The sequence below is a fragment of the Phasianus colchicus genome, chromosome 15 (assembly GCF_987193195.1).
Source record: "Phasianus colchicus chromosome 15, bPhaCol1.hap1.1, whole genome shotgun sequence".
NCBI lineage: Eukaryota > Metazoa > Chordata > Aves > Galliformes > Phasianidae > Phasianus > Phasianus colchicus.
The window spans coordinates 5,869,614-5,887,286 of NC_143450.1; the positions used below are offsets into that span (position 1 = coordinate 5,869,614).

The 17,673-nt window shown below is 37.3% G+C and overlaps 1 protein-coding gene across 16 annotated transcripts in view; it reads right to left on the minus strand.

The window, feature by feature from the left end:
• Positions 1-17,673, minus strand: part of TENM2 (teneurin transmembrane protein 2) — a 979,011-nt gene that overhangs the window by 530,183 nt on the left and 431,155 nt on the right. The window lies entirely within an intron of this gene.

Genomic DNA, 17,673 nt, shown 5'->3' on the forward strand with positions numbered 1-17,673 from the left:
AATTTGTCAAAACACGTTTGTAGAACACTATTTTGCTCTGATAATTCGTACACATTGCTTTCTGAATCATCCTTCGACGGTTGCTTTTGTTCAACTTATCAATACTGCAATTCTCATTTAGAGCTTCATTTAAAATCACACACTTTTTATTGTCAATGTTTTCTCCTGTATTTTGTTCCTCTGCAAAACTAATTAAATGAATCTTTATTATGACTTTCTCTTGCAAGTTATTATTCTTTTTATGCTTACGGAGTAGGACTGCAGTTGCCCTTCGCAGGAATTTATTCTACCCCGCTCTATCAACAATCATTTGATTCCCACAAGTGTCTTACATTCTCTCTTCTTTATACCAACTATTTCACATTAACAACATGAATAAAAAAGAAATAAATCTAACGGCTTCAAAATTTCCACTCTAATCCACCATTTACCAACACATGCTCTAGCGTGTACACTGAAACACTACTGTTTATTTTTATACCAATGCAGTCAAAGCCCCGTAACTGATGGAAGTTTAATTTTTCAGCTATCTCAGTTGTGTCATCTGTAATTTCTAGTTTTGGTAGATGTCCTAGTTTTGGTCTGACAACCAATGCTGACAAAAAAAAAAAAAAAAAGGAAGTTGTGAAACTTGACATACATTAAAAGAACAGACCTCCTACTGATGTATACACACAGCTGCACAGAAAATTAAAAAAAAACAAAATAGCCATTTGAAAAAAAAAGCACCCATCTACGCACATGCAGGACTTTTTTTCAAAATCTGCAGCATAACATGGACGACATGGAAAGACAGAATTTCAAAAGACGTGCATAATCACCGTGTCAGTTCAACGGCACATAATCTTCATTTCCACAATGGATACTGGAAGCCCCTTCATACAGAGAGCAACAAACAAATGCTCTAAACTTCACTTTGGGGACCACTACTTCCTGACAACTAGGGACCAAACCTGAGTATAACTACAGGAAATAAAAAAAAAATAGAATAAAATTATCAAGGAAATGACAGGATAAGGTGTTTTCCATGCTTTCCAACTATTTTCTTGCTGCTGTTGAGCCAACATGGACTTGAAATGCAGAAGCAGATTGCCCACATCAACATAGCTTATCTTCAAACACACTGCAAAACCATCATCCTGAAATACTCAAATAAAAACAGATGACTAAAAACTTTAGGAAGAGAAATACTGAAAGGCAATGTAATAAAGCAAGGGGAAGCGCTACTTAAATTAATAACTGACAGGCTCATTTAACTGACTGAAGTGACTCTGACACTTTAGGCAATGAAAAACGAATGCGAAAACACAAAATACGTATATATTTTTAATTACCAGAATCATTCTAGGATCCAACTCAAGTTTTAAACACTGGCCTTCTTACAGATAACTATAAAATTTGATTCACCCAGAACATCTAGAAATTTTATTATTCTTTTATTACTTTTTAATTCAGTGATTAACAACTAGTAATTGAAAATATGACATTTTTGCTAATATACGAATGGCAAATCCAAGAAAGAATTAAAATCTCTCTGATCGCACAACAACCTTGGCTTTTCTTCTGTAAGCCATAGAGTTCAAGTTACATTTTCTCCACAAAACACAACTACATGCTTCGGTAGTGACCACGAATGTTCACACTTCCTACTTGTTCTATCAGTTAACCCATGTCAGAGCAAAAAGGGTCAAGAGAGATATTTAAGCATTATTTTATGCTACACATCTATGAACATAAACAGAATATTTAATTCTAATAATTCCCACGTGCAGGATTGAGTGGAGAAAGTTGCATGAACATTTTTACCCTTAAAATTGACTTGCCATGCAAGTCAAACCCAGCGCTTGCACACAGGATAAATATAAGCCCAGCCTATATCTCTATCTCCATTTGTGAGATGTGTTCACCTCACTCAGCCGCACAACTGGCTTACTGCATCCTAAACAATCTTTTTAGTGGGCAGGTCGAGAAGGAAGCCAAAAGGATGTGCAACGTGTGAATTGCAAAGGAAATGACAGAGTTTGAACTGAAGCTAAAGAACAAAAATGAATGTCTGTTCCTAAACCCCACCTAAATGAATGCAAGATCCTGGTTCACATGACAACAAAAGCATGTAAATCAATCATTTTGTTTGTAAAAGGAAGTATGAAATGTTTTGGACTGGCTGAGGGTGAATCAGGAGAGCACGCGATGCAGGAGACCACAATTAAATGACACTACTGCTCCCTCCTGCTCCTCATATTTCTCTCTCTCTCAGCAATGATACTCAGGACTAGTAAGTCTGAATGCTACAAATTCATGGAGCTGTTATCAGTGATCAACAGGAGATATCGCTGCTTATCACTCAGAGAAAGACTGCTTCCCTTCCATCAAAGAAAATAACTTAGGTGTAAGCAGCTTGCTGCAGGGAAGCAACCAAGCCAAAGCCTTAAGACAGCAGAGTAATCAGAAGGAACCCTAATGAGCAGGCATGCTTTTTCTCTTTCTATAACTCCTAGAGTGCTTAAATGATGAGCACATAACACAACCTGGAGAAAAATTCAGCATCTTCTATATACTCTGAATACTAGGACTAAAATGTCATTCATCTTTGGCTTCCAATTATTAAGCTTCTCTTAAAAAAATTAAGCTCAAATATTTCTCACCTTTAATCTAAGAACATTAGGAAAGAAACCAATACTTCATTTCTTCTTCTAAATGCAAAAACCTAGCACAGTGTACAAGAAACCACCTCAGAGACTGAGGTTATCTACAGCTGCATAACATCCTCACCAAACGCTATCAGCTCCACACACAGTCACAGTATTTATATTAACTTTTCATGACAATTCAACCATTTTGACATAGATTTTCTATTAAAAATATCTAGTAATAAGATGTGTAAACTATTAAAGAAACAATATTATTTCAAAATAGTTGATGATGAAACCCTGCCCTAATTATTTCTCAACAGATTGATGCGCATGCTTTTTCATGCTTGACTGACCTCAGTGCCTTAAGAAGGTGCACCGACTGAGGGACACTGTCAATGAAACAATGCATTTCAAAACCGGTTTTTCCTCTCTTCCACAGGCTCCCTGAAATGTAAGAATTTGACAGGGAGCTCTCATCTCATCTGCATTCCTCATGGACCAGCACTGTTCGACATCTTTGTTGGCAACACGGGCAGTGGGATAGAGCGCAGCCTTCGCGAGTTCGTGGACAACACCAAGCTGTATGGCGCAGTCAAGACATGGCAGGGTACCTCCAGAAGGGCCTGGACAGGCTTGGGAGGGGGGCCCTGGGATCTTCAGGAAGTTCAACAAGGCCACGTGCGAGGTGCTGATACTGGGTGGGAGCAATCCCAAGCATAAATACAGGCTGGGAGGAAAATGGAGCGAGAACATCCCTGAGGAGAACCTGGGGGTATTGGTAAATGAAAATCCAACAAGAGCCACCAGTGCACTCTTGCAACCCAGAAGGTCAATGATATCCTGGGCTGCATCGAAAGAGAGGTGGCCAGCAGGGCAATGGAGGACATTGTCTCCCTCTGCTCTGCCCAATCTGGAGTCCAGGTCTGGGGTCCCAGGCAAAAGAAAAACGCAGAAATGCTGCAGCAGGTTGAAAGGAAGGACATAAAGATGATGTGGAGCACTTCTCTTAGGAAGGAAATGTTGAAGAAACAGGGTTGGTTTAGCTGGGAGAAAAGAGGGCTCTGGAGAGATTTCCTTGAGTCCTTCCAGTACCTGCAGGGTCCTACAACAAAACTGAGGAGAGAACTCTCTATCAGGGAATGCAGGAGTAGGACAAGGAATGGTTTTAAACTAAAAGAGGGGAGATTGAGATTACGTGTTTGGAAGAAATATTTCATTCTGAGGGTGGTGAAGAATGGCACAGGCTGCCCAGAGAAGCTGTGGATGCCCCAACCCTGCAGGAGTTTGAGGCCATGTTGGATGGGAAGTCAGCCTGGTCTAGGAGGAGGTGCCCCTACCCATGTCAGAGAGTTGGAACAGGATCATTTTTGAGGTCCCTTCCACTCCAAACTAATCTAAGATCCTATAATCTTGCAGGAAATTAAATATCTTTCAGATCTCTGATGAAATTCAGTGGACACAGCGAACAAAGTTCAAACTTTAGTCTGAACGAGCTGACAAAGGCAGAAAATAGCACCCTATTACTCCTGTTACCACAATTAGCAGCTAAAATAGATCTCAGGAGCAGCTTTCCAACCTTAACCTGTCTGCATCTCCATCTTTCAAACTCATATAGTACAACAAGAATCAAACTATTTTAACTTCAAAATATATTAAGTCGGAAGAATAATAGTAATCCAGCCACTCAGGAAGTAGCATTCTTAAACTTTTTTTTTTTCTCCCAGAGCTGAATATAAATTATAAAGCTGAATATAAATATATAAAAAACAGAATACAACAGAGCATAACTATGATTTGCACACAATTCTACTGGCTTAATGAGTAAGAGCGAATCTAGTTTGCACATTCTTTCATAAGAACTTTCTAAGGGCCAAGTCTAACGGCTGGGTTTTCATGTCTATATAGTTTTGCAACCTTGAACAATCTTATGCCATCTTACGCAACAGAGAATGTAAGTTCATCAATTAATAAATTCCAGCATAACTGTTTCATCTAGTTTTACTTATTACTATTGCATAGTCAAAATACTTTCCAGTAACTTAAAAAATAGTTCAATTATGTGCATTTCATTTCCCACCTGCAACTAGGAAAGCATTCTGGGTAGAAGTAGTGTAATTTGCATATTAGTCATTAGTTAAGTTTTTCCAGTACCATCTCATCCATACCTGCAGATGGCCCTCACTCTTTCAGTAGTGTTTCCCTGTGCACACTGTAGGCTCTGAGTTATGTCAGTGTAGCAGCTCTAACTCTTTCACTTCTCACACCTGATTTTTCAGTTCTTAAACACATTCTTTCCTTTTCTGGCTGTCTCTAAACAGAATTGAGCTAGAAAGAATATCCATGACTGACTTGCAAAACAACCTTTCATTTCATGGAAACTGAAACACTACATAAATAATCTGTATTCAGATCTATGACAAAATAAATGGGAAAACGAAGCATCAAGGTTGCATGAGGCTAATTTTAAGATACGTGCAGTAACATAAGTGGACATTCAACCTATGCCTACTGAATTCTCTTCATCAAAAGCACCAATACAAAAGGACCAACCAAGTACTGAGGCAATTACAAGGGATCACGATAAGCAGGCTGGTTCTACATTTCAGCTCTGCAAAATCTGAGGCAACAAGCTGAAACAAAAAGAACCAACTGATGTTCAATAGCCACACCTTCAAAAAGGTGACTTAATTTAAATTTTCTTAGCTGTGCTACATAGAACTGTTATAAAATATGAAATGTTAAATAATTCAAAAACATAATTGAAAAATCTAGTACGTAGTTTCTTCTACAACACCTATTAATCTTCAGACACCTTCTATAAAGATTTACTGCATTAAATCATGTGAGAAATGAAGGAGCCATCTCAATTTACATGAAAGCAGACAAAAAAAAAAAGTAACATCTCTGACATTTTTCCAAGTTATTCTTAGGTACTTGGACTCGTCTCTCAAGTGACCACGAAGATGTTCGGAGAAAAATGGGTCCCATATATCACGTACAAACTAGCCTGCTTCTTGCCAAACAAGTTTTCTGACAATCTTCCCAACGTCTCCAACCGATGTCTACTTTATAATTTTTATGACTGTGTCATCTAAGAAACACCGCTGCAAATAGAGAAAGGAAAAAAAAAACTTCAACATAGAGCAATACTCAGAAACTCAGTGGGACCCTTGTATTTCTCTGCAGAGATTTAAGTTGTTGGCAACTTTTTCTAAAGAAATACACCTTTCTCAATGCCTACATCTTCATATATACACAGTGAAGACACTCAAGTTTAAACATCACTAAGGAGTTGTTTAATTACAAAAAAAACATTATGTCTTCTAATAGTATTAAATGCCAAGACTTTAATTTGAAAATGAACAGATATTCTTCAGATCAGATACTCACCCTTTGCACTTCCTACAAATTATTACTCAGGTAAGAAACTGGTATGACTTGAAAATCAGAGAAAGGTTCACACATGGATATAGCTAACACTTGAAACGATTGACAAACCACAACAAATTCGGTCAAATAATGATGTTTTTGTTAAGAGGACAGTTATGTGCATTGTTTTAGTACAGCATAATTCACAGAGACTGTTCACCCCAGATAAACTAAAAGCACCCACAACAGTGCAACAGAAGCTGAGTTACAATCCACAGGGCCGTTGCATTTTGAGCACGATTAGGAAGAGAAGTGCCCCTCTCGTACCACAAGCAGTGCACGCCTGCAGTTTATCACGTCTGCTAAACCAATATCAGTTCAAGGTATCCTCTCAAATGTCTACCTTCAAATTAAATGTATTTTATCTATATATAATAAAATAAGGGTGATATACAGCGTCTGACAAAACAACGCTTTATCTAAAGATTCTGATAGACAGCAAATCAAAATAATTCAAGCAACAAAATGCACTTTGTGGAAGTAGCTTATTTCACTGTGTAGGCTAAATGCATTTTGAGGAAGGATTACATTTTGTTTGGCAATTTATTTTATTGACAAAGCGTATTTCATCAGATATTGCTTTCCATTTTGCAGACAAATGCATGTTGTCAAATACCCTATTTCCTTTGGTAGATGAAAAGAATTTTTCCACAGAATCTAAACTTCTGTGGAGAACATGAATTCTGCACAACAGTAGGTTTTATGAATATTTGTATTATAAATTTGTTTAAAATATTTTTTAAGACTATGCCTGGAAAATATATTAAAAAATGTCTTGTTGTATGTATGTTTGTAATCTCTCACAGTAATTAATAATCATTGGAGTAGGGACAAAAAAATTAATATTTAAGTGAGTTTGGGTTCTGTAATTATAATGTACAGAAGTAGTTTTACCGAAAATTTAGCCTCAAAATAAATCTGAGACCTTGGAGTGGCAACTGCCAAACAAGTCACCCTACCATTTCTTGAAAACAGATACATTTATTGGTTTCTTTCTGAAACCTTTTCTTACGTTACAGAAGTACAGCATCACCTCATGGGAGGAAAAAAACAAGCAACACAGCAACAACAAAAAGGGTTGTTCTTAGGTTTATTTTAATGAGCAATTTAAAAAAGAGTAAAAAATGCACGCAAATATATACAAAAAACAACCCAATCACCTCAGGAACACCCACATATAAAACAAGAAAAAAAACTCTCTTACAAAAATATTGATTAAATTAATGATTTTCACACCTTTTTCATGCAGTAGTGACAACGGTTCAAAGGAAAGAACACCACAATGGGCAGAGTCTAAGCACTCTGTCCTGTACACATTTTAACATTGATATTCTCGCATCTACCTCAAATACATTCACTTGTTGTGTATATTTTCTGCCCCCTCTTGCCAACTTAATTCTCATTTAATTTGGAGTTACTAAACTTGAAACAGGAGCAGTTGTCTTATCCAAATTAGCAGTAAACTAATTGACTGTGATTAATACTTGGAATATCTTAGAAATACTCATTAGAAGTCTGTCTTTAAAAACTGCTTGTGGACCAAAAAGGTTAAGAAGGCACCCATTTACTATGGAAACATATAGAATTATGCATATAAATATAAGCTAATGGAATTAGATCCACTAAACATATGAAGAACCACTGTTACCAAATAGTCTAATTTCATCAAGCAACATGGCTTGCTCTTTTTCCTTAAACCAGTGTTACTCTTATTCCCCTTTAATTATGAGACAGAAATGAATAATTATTTCAATAAATTCCATCCTAAACAAGCAAGCAAACCCATGGACAGTAGCAAATAGCTTGTGTTTGAAACCTAAATACACAGAGAATGTGAAAGAAAACCTGTAATTAACTCTGAAATGCTCTCTGAGAACTATTTATGTTTAGAATCAGCACCAATATGTAAACCACTATTTTGAAAACCCAGGAAACATTCAGACAGTTTCTGTCAATTGAAACGTGACCTTCCTGTGAAGGGTAAAATATAAGGATACAACAACAACAACAAAAAAATCAGTTTCATATTTGAAGTTGAGGAGACATAAAGCAACTCAAGTTTTTCTTCTCATCTCAAGCAATCTCCTTTTTCCAATAACAGGCCTCATACCCCAGCAACACAACTCAAAGAGAGAAGGTAACCTGTATTTATTATGGGCAATTCTCCATTAAATACATGACCACAGATTTCACATACCTATTCTAACACCGTTTATAGATTGTGACATTGGTAGAAAGATCTCAATTACTTAGCTACTCATCTTTTATAGATCAATATTTGCTTCACCTGGAATACACTCAGCACTTCTTCCCTGACAATTTCTGCCTTCTTGTAATACTGTCCCTGACCACAACCGACACGAGCCCTCTGTCCCGAGGTCTTCCCTCACACATCTTTCCTCTTGTTCATCCACGGAAGTTACAAAAGGATGAATACATGATGATGCCTATCTTGCTCAAAACTCTTCCCTCCCAGCCCTTCTCAAGGGCTGTCTTTACAGCCATCTCATCCATCTCATCCCTGAAGAAATCTGATAACCAGCTGTACTTCCAGCATATTATCAACACAACGTATGTGTTTACTGCATAATCAAGAATGCTTTAACATTTATACTACAGACTATTTTGAGCATCTAACTCAAATGCAAATGCTTCCCACTACTGCTTTAGGTGCCAGGGTGGAACCTAAGGAACAGGCAGAATACGACCTGCCATTCAGAATTCCCAGGCATTTGGACACCCTCCCCATCTATTTGATATGCTGGCCAGTACAGATGATTACAGACAGTGTACTGCTCACTGCTCAACTCAGCTCTACAGTTCTTCTACAGAGAGAAGTTCATAGTGTTCTTGGCCCTCTTACAGGCTGCAGATGGTTCTTTGGTAAAGCTTCTCAAAACCATTTTTGCCACCCACATGTGTCAGGAGGTAGAATTACATTATTATTTTCAGGGTTGGGGAGAGACAAAAAAAAAAAAATCAAGAAAAGTACAAAGAGATAAAAGGTGATAGCAGAATAGTAATCTTTACTTCTTTCCTTCTCTAATTTGAAGTTTTCTTCATCCTTGAAGTAAAATTCAAATGAAAGGCTTCATTTTCTTTTTTTTCATAGTAATGTTTGACTATAGCATATACACAAGCAGTAGGAGGGAACACTGCACCACCACCATCAAAACAAATACAATCAAGCTACACAAGACAGATGCTGTGCAGAAGAGTAAAAGATATCACTGTGTCTTCCATATACAACTGCCCTGCTAGAAAAAACAAAAAAGATACTAAAATGTATGAAGGACTGACAGCCACTCTTTAGACTACAGAAGGTAAGTAACTTGGTGAAACACTAGCAACCCTTCAGTAAAATCATACTGATTACCTTCTTACACTTCACATGTTTGGAAGTGATTCAACCATGACTCCTCCAAGGACTGAGATGAGGCTGGCCATCCACACAAAAGCCTTTTACCAGTCTGGCTATAGGTTGCACTTCTCAAATCATGAGTGTATACAAGGCCTGGAAAAAGACTTGTGAAAAGCAAGGAAGATAATCGGCAACAGGTACGCCATTTTCTTTCACACTGCCAATTACTAGGCTTTTTCCTCCACTATGGATGCATGACTATCTAGAAATTCCTTCTGCAATAAGTTCACACAGTTATAGGACTCCTTGTTACTCTTATCCTTTTCGAGTTCAGCTCCCTTCGAGCTGAAGCCTTCCCGATTTCGCCCATCTGAACAAGTTCTTTTTCTTCTCCAATGCCATTACTAATCTGAGTAATAAAGTAGCTCGCACGATGGAGAGCTCAATTACACATTTTGCACTGATTTACAAGCACGTGCACGGGTCCATCCTTGTGCAATTAGCTCTAACTATCAGTCACTCAGGATTACGGTAGTAGCAAAGGTCCATCCTTTCATCATTTTCAGTGCTGCAGAGCAAGGCTCCTAATGCGGCAGTTCTCCTTCAGTCCTCTCTAACTCTGTCTCCCTTACATGTGCCAATTGTGTACGATTTAGGAATGCAGCTTGGCTTCACGCAAGGAAATTACAGATCAGGAAGCCCTTTGGAAACAAAATAACAGCTTTAAATTGATACCAAGATCTCCAGAATAAGATAAAGTAATTTGAGCAAGAGCATCACAAAGCCCATATCTACATTAATTCTATGTTTCATATTCCAGATTGACATACAAAAATAAGTATTTCTAGGTCCATGCATATTTAGTCCTCTGTCTTCAAGGCAAACTCTCTGACAATCTCGTTTGAAGCTGTAAATTAATAAAACACTAGGTGCAAAAAAAACAATCCACACACCAGATATCTCCTAGAGAAACTAGAAACAGTCATGCTCACTCTTGTCTTTGTTGCAAAAAAGGTCATGCAATAAATGCAGCCTAGAAGTAGATAGATTATAGCTCACCTAACCAGCACAGGTTAAATAGATAGCTATATTTCAATTAAAAAAAAGCCAATTGTTGTATGTCTTATTATCATAATAAAACATCCTGGCAGCAATTAATAGCCACCCAATTCACAGAAATTGCTTTCATTATATTTGAAGCAGCTACTTTCTTTGAATGTAATGACTAAGAGAAAAGAAACAGATGTTTCTGTTGCTAAGGAGATTGAATAAAAAAAATGAGATAAAGCAAATATTTAAAATATTTTTAAAAGGAACATTTGTTCCATTTGGATTTAACTACTTGCTTTATATCCAGCAGTGCAGTCAGCTATCATATAACAAAACATCACTGTGCTGCTTTTTTTGCATTGTGATTGTTCCACTGCAATATATTCTGCATATTTATTCCAGGATAACATAGCAGAACAAATGAAGATGCCTACACACATACACTACTATATCCACGTCTTGAGTAGCTGCAGATGCTCATTGTCAGAAGTGGCTATTTGCATAATAAACTACACTTCTGCTAAAGTAAGGAAAACTTCAACTGCCCATGCCATGGGCCACGTGACAGTTAAGATACAGCTAAAGATGCAGTCTTACACCAAACAAGAAACTCTCTCTAATATTATGTGAATTGTTTTAATGTATTCACATTGTTATCGTTGATGTCATGTTGTACAAGCACAGAGCTTACTGCCAGAGGGTATAAAAAGCTGGGTCAGATGAAGTAAAGCTGCTTGTACTGTACGTTTTCAACTAAACGGAAAGCACGCCTAACTAAAAGGTTAAGCAGTGATGGAGGAGGAAGCGATTGCTTTTGTAATTGCATGTCAAAGAGCGTCTTACTAATTTTCTAATCTTTAAAACTAATGAATAAATGAATACATTTTAAGCAAACAAAAACCTTTGTCTGGAATAGATATTAATCTTGTATTTCAGAAGTTAATGTCACACGTCAAGAAAACAGAACTCTAAAAACCCATCATATATTGAAGACATCCTCTTTAGGATGTATACAAAACTCACGTTTGGCCACAATTACAATCACAGAAGTGTTCTCACTAGGATTACTTCACTCCATCTGCGACTGTTACCAATAAATCCATAGTGAGATTCTGTACCCTACCCCCAAAATAAACTTTGGAGCAAGTAAAACAAGATAAGTCACAAAAGGCATCATCTGCCAGCAAAACAAATGCTCCTAAAATATATACCTAAAAATATGAATCCTGTTCTATTGAGTTTATTATACAAAAAAAAAATCCAATTTTAAGTTATTCTGCTTGAGCTTGAAGGTTAGGCGTATTTTGTGCTTTTATAGTTGAACAAGTAAGACAATGGTAGTCATGGTGTTTTCTACTTCAAGTCACTACAAATGTACTAACATTATGAGACATGCTTATGTAAATGACAGACCAGCATAAGGCACAGTGAAACAGAATAAATAATTGCTTGAGGACAACCAACAAACAACAACCTTCCCTGCATGCAACTTAAAATTTAAAAGAATAGAGTTGAGGAACAAAAATTATTTGTGCAATGAATCATCTTTCCTCATATACCTATTGCAACTGCAGCACAGCTACAGTGCAGCATAATCTTGTCATTCTCCAATGCCCTACTGACATGTTTTTCTACTGCATTATTAGCACCCTTGGAGGACTCCCTATTACTCAAAACTGATTTATTCTTGAAAGGTATCTTGCTCACTCTAATATCTCCTTTCCTGCAGTCAATAGCAGCCATCTCCAGGCTGACATCTGAGCCTGTTTTCAGGCTTATTGTAACTGATTCATGTCCTAGCTTCAGTGGCAAATATATATAGCTGTCAGATGGAGTACTGATGGTGGTAGCTCTTCCTGATACCAAAACGTCTGTAAGCACTGAATGCTTTGATTTCTCACTGTCATGGCAGTTTAGCTCTATATATTTTCCTTCTAGAAACCTGGTTTTTGGAGTTCCCTTCCAAGCAGATATAGCTTGCCTAGAAAAATTTAACCTTTAATTTTGATTCCAGACAGAATCAGAACTGGAGCGTGTATTATGACAGACATTCAAAGCCTAATGAACTAGTTTAGACCTGCTACCTACTTCTATAAACAGAAACAGCTCAAGGAAAAGCAAAGGCGAACTGTGGAAGAAAAATTCTCCTGAGGAGAAGAAAATCTTACCTATGTGTATACATATCTAAATGCATAGTTGCATACACATACAAACACACACACATAAGATTACATAGATAATAAATGCATATATATATATTAAACACACAAAAATAAACTGTTCACGAACGCAAAGACACAGGTCTAGACTGGAATGACTAGAATGAAATGCAGATCTATCCACTCATACCTCACGTGTGTGCTCTGTTCCACCAAAACCACGTTTATCAGATACTACACAGCCATGCCACCTCAAACTCTAGTGAAAAAGTAACGACAGGTTTCCTTCCAGGAGAAGATACTGAGTGCAATCCCTTCCTTTCCACAAGCTCTCTCTTAAGTGGCTCACTTCAGGAACACACGGAGGGTTACACCACTCCAAAGATTATAGAACTACTTCTGAAATGACAGTTTCCTGTAAGACTTAAAATCAGTTCCAGAGAAATACACAATCTCTGTACTGAAAACATAGCCCAGGCAGAGAAGAGACAAAACTGTAAACAAAGGACAAGATCACTCCAGCTAGCACTTCAAACCCTCTTTCCCACTAGATGCTCATAGGTTGTTGCACAGAGAAACTTCACTAAAAATCGCCTGTGATGAGCTGCAATTTCTTTTTGGGCTCTCCAAGGACAGCCACAGAAAGTCATTCCTGAGTTTCCAGTCAAGATCTGTCCATTTCAGCTTCTAGTTAAGAAGCAGTCAGACTAATGTTTTCCTCAAGCTTGCAGTCTAGGTTATCCTAAGTACCTACAGCATTTCTCCACCCCAAAATTTCATATACAATCTTGTATTACAATTGAAGCAAAAAAAGATGAATTATCCTTTGCACATTAGGGCATAAAGGAAAACCTGCCCTTAGTTAACTAAACCAAAGGTTAAAGCTCACAGGCTTTTTGTACAGTCTCTTTTATACAACAGCTCACATTCCACTGAAGTACATTAAAAAAAAATCTACAAATTATAAATCCTCATGGAACAGAATGCAGATATTACTATTAAAATCTGCACTGCACTCCAAAGAGAATCCTTATAAAATACTGAGTACTATCACAGCTACTTAACAGTGCTCATCTCCGTATGTTGCATAGTAATCAATCAAAATCTACAATGTCAAACACCTAGTTATCTTTCCTGGTACATTCCTATTTGACATTTACTGATAACTCTGAATTTTACACGGTTACTTTTTCCTATTGCAATCTTTTCAATCTACATTCTCCTATCTACAGTCCACTAGAATATTTTCAGATAAGGTAATCCTTCTGTTTATCTTTAAAAAATAAAAAAAATAGAGAAGGCCCAACACATCCCAGACGTACTGTTTTGCTCAATTTATTCTCATCTTCCATTTATTTGACAGACCTGAATTTATCCAAAATAAGATCCCATTTCTCATCTATTCATACACAACTTGAGAAATGGCAGTACTTCATTTATTTTCTCTGATTAAATACCGTGCCCTACTAAATGCTGCTAACTTAAGTCCTCTCCTAAGAAGTATTTAAGCAGTGGTAAGGCCAACATGTTGGCTTATCTCCTGCTATGTTCAAAGCTTCACCGAAACCTAAATAGGCCAAACCTCACTAGCATCTCACTTAAACTTCATAACAAGACAAATGAAAGAAAACACTTATCTTTCTTTCCCTCAGAATATGTTTTGCTAAAAGAAATAATCGGTAATTTGACAGTGGCTGAAAACTTGAACAACATCTAACTCTGTTTCTGTAATCATGATTCTTATTATGGTTCATTTAAATTAAGTATATAACCTTGATCTTCCACCATGCTGAACTACTGCTGATAATTAAAGGAAATGTGACTGAGTTGGAAGGGACCTCAAGGATATCCAAGCTCCAAGCCTCCTGCTGCAGGTAGGGCCACCAATCTCCACATTTAATTCTAGACCAGGCTGCTGTAACAATGGTGATTTGCTGATTAGTTTATAATTTCGAGTAGTTTTAATCTAACTACTTTTATGCTTACAGAGGATGGAATTTTTTCTTTGCTGCCGGAAGAGTTCCACAGGAAAAAGACTGGTTTTGTGGTTCCATTTCTAAGTGCAAGTATTTTATTTATCAAGTTGCAATTGTGAGCTTGCTGCTTAAGAAAGAAAAGACAGATCTACTCAAAAATGCAAGTATAAAAAAAATCAATTGAAAGGAAATAATTTTTAAGGGAAGGGTAACAGTATACCTTGTTTATACAACTAGATATTAAGAGAAAATAAGCTTTTTCTCCTCCAGATCCATTATCTACTATTTCAGCAAAATAATCTTTTATCTTTAGAAGACATAAAGAAGTGCTTTTATACAATCTCATAAAATACCCAACTGAAGATTAAGTGTAAACTGGTAGTGCAAGCATCTTAGTAACTCAGACTGCATTACCAGAAATGATCCCATGCAAAGCTATGTAAAAACTCTCATTACAGAAATTCTTACAACTAAGGTTGGTGTAAGTGAAGCTGGGGGCTACCCTGAGCTGTGCTGTGGGCTGGTTTTGTCCTGGGTTGTCTGTTTTGTTTTTTTTTTCCCCTTTTTCCCCCCCATGAGTCTGAAAATTAAGCCATTAACTCAAGTGTAGTGTGTAACTCAAGCACACTAGAGATGAGCAGCAGCTGCCACAGAAGGTACCTGTTAACAACTGGCCATTTCTATACAACCATACGTGCCATGGGCAGAAGCAGCCCTGGAATTTGACAGAAACCATGCAAACAAGACTGACCTCTAGGCTCAAAACAGAGCACTGCTGCTAGCGACGAATGCCATCACTATGAAGAGCACAGACCATTCATATTACTTTTGTACGTTCCTTCCCCTTAAAAATCACTGGAAATTGAACACAGTAAAGGGAGGCATATACACTGGACAGTAAGAAGAGGGCTGTTGAAGTAATCTTCTCACATACTTTTGGTTCTTCATACACTGTATGTTTACAAGAAGTGTTTAACCCACACAGAGTATGTCAACTGTGACAGCCCTAAAAGCCCACAGCCCTCCAGACACAGGACTGAGAAATGCAATCAAGATGGCAGTGGTGGAGATGTTGTTTTCTTCCCACTCCCAGAGAAGGAAACTATAGTTAGAATGCACCAAGCTAATAAATTGAATGCCCTTGCAAGAAGAAATCCAGCAGGGTTTTGAACAAAAGTTAAACATTTTTTCTTTAAAATAGTTATTTTCTGAAGGCTTTGATCCACCACAATGGAACACCAGCAGTCTTCATCTAATAAAATAAACCAAAAAAAAAAAAAAAAACACAAAACATACAAAAAACCTCCACAAACTTAGCAAGCATGCTGATACATTTACATCAGGCCCCTGAATAACACAGAAGATACTGGAGGACACAACCGAGGGAAACGAGTGTCAAGATTTGTGAACTGACAGCAAGTCTTTGTCATTTACATAAAGAAGAATAAAAACAGCAAAAAGAAGCAGAGCCGGGAAGCTGGACAAACAACACAGAAGCAGGCAGTTGACAAGTTACTCAAAGAAGTACTGGTTCACACCCCAAGGCAAAAGCAGAGCCTAAGAGAGACTGAAAGCCAGAGATCCCAGGAAGACCCAGAAGCAATTCCCAACCCAGAACTCCCAGATAAGGAGAACTTATTATACCATGTAAAGGTTGACTATCTCCCAAACCACAGGGACAAAGAAATAAAGCCCAGACTTGCTTAAGTAATAATACACTGTGCAATCTACCTGTAGTAGTTGCATTTTCTCCCATCCCAGGGCCCTGAGATGGGTTCTCTAACAAGGAGGAATTGGTGGAAATCCTCTTAAGCAACTACTTCACTGAAAGAACACACCGCCCCTCACACCACCACAGGGCTAAGATGGCTTGTCCTAGCACTGGTCTCAACTGAAACAAAACCCCCAGAGCCGTAAGTTCACTAAAAAAAGGAAGCAAAAATAATTAACTTAACCAGCCCTACTTACATAAAACTACAGCGAGGGATTTTGCAACTGAGAGTTTTGGAATTTTCACAGAGGACCTAATTCTGAGGAACTACTTCTATAACCTTTTCCTCATAAACTGCAGTACAGATTGAGAGCTCCTGGACTAACATTCTTCAAGGCCAACTATAGTGCTAAGAAACTGTTCTTGAATTACTTGAAGATGGGCTGTGAAGACTCTTTAAAACAAATACATGAACTTTTACATTAAGTGTACAAATACATTTATAATAGTGAACAAAAATATTGGGGGTATTACCTATTTAGATGACATAGGTACCTATAAAGAACACTGTCAAGACATTCAGACTTGTTAAAAAGGGAAAACAGAAGTGCAAAACAGAAAAACCAAAACCAATCTCTCACTGTATTTTGTTTCTTGTTTGTTATCACATAGAGAAGCACTTCTGTTTTTCTCATTTTAATTTTCACTTAGAACATTTTTCATTTTTTTTAGAATTCAGAGATACAGCCTCTTAGAAAAATTCACTTCATAAGTAGGTAGCACAGGCCTTAAGCGTGTGAAAACTGAAATAGAGACACAGTCAGAAAATAACCTTTCAAATCAAAAAATATGATAATCAGCTGACTTGCTGCAAACAAAGTAAAATAATGTGCTAACTTGTTCAGTGTGGAAAAGGGGGAATTAGCTTGGAATTCTGAGCTTGACATACCTAAAAAATATTTTTTTTCTGTGCTTTGAAAAAAAACGCAACAGAATTAAAAATGTTGTTATTAAACTCCAAGTAAAAGGTTTGTGTTACGCAAATCTCAACTTACAAGCAGCTTCCTTAATAATACTGCCACTGAATTAAATGGCTTAAGAATTGTTAGGTGTGTAACAAAAAATTAGAAGAGAGAATAAAGACTCAAAAATTATTTATTTACTTGAAAAGCAGCTTTACCTTTTTTATGGAAATCAATAAACTGAAGGTACTTCTTTTCCTCTTGAGGCCACCCCAAGCAATATAGCCTTCTCTCCCCGCAGGACACACTGGGATAGTTTGTTACTGTATGTAATTACATGAATTCCCAGAGCATATGTACAGCATAATTAAATTACAGGGTGTCTAGTGAGC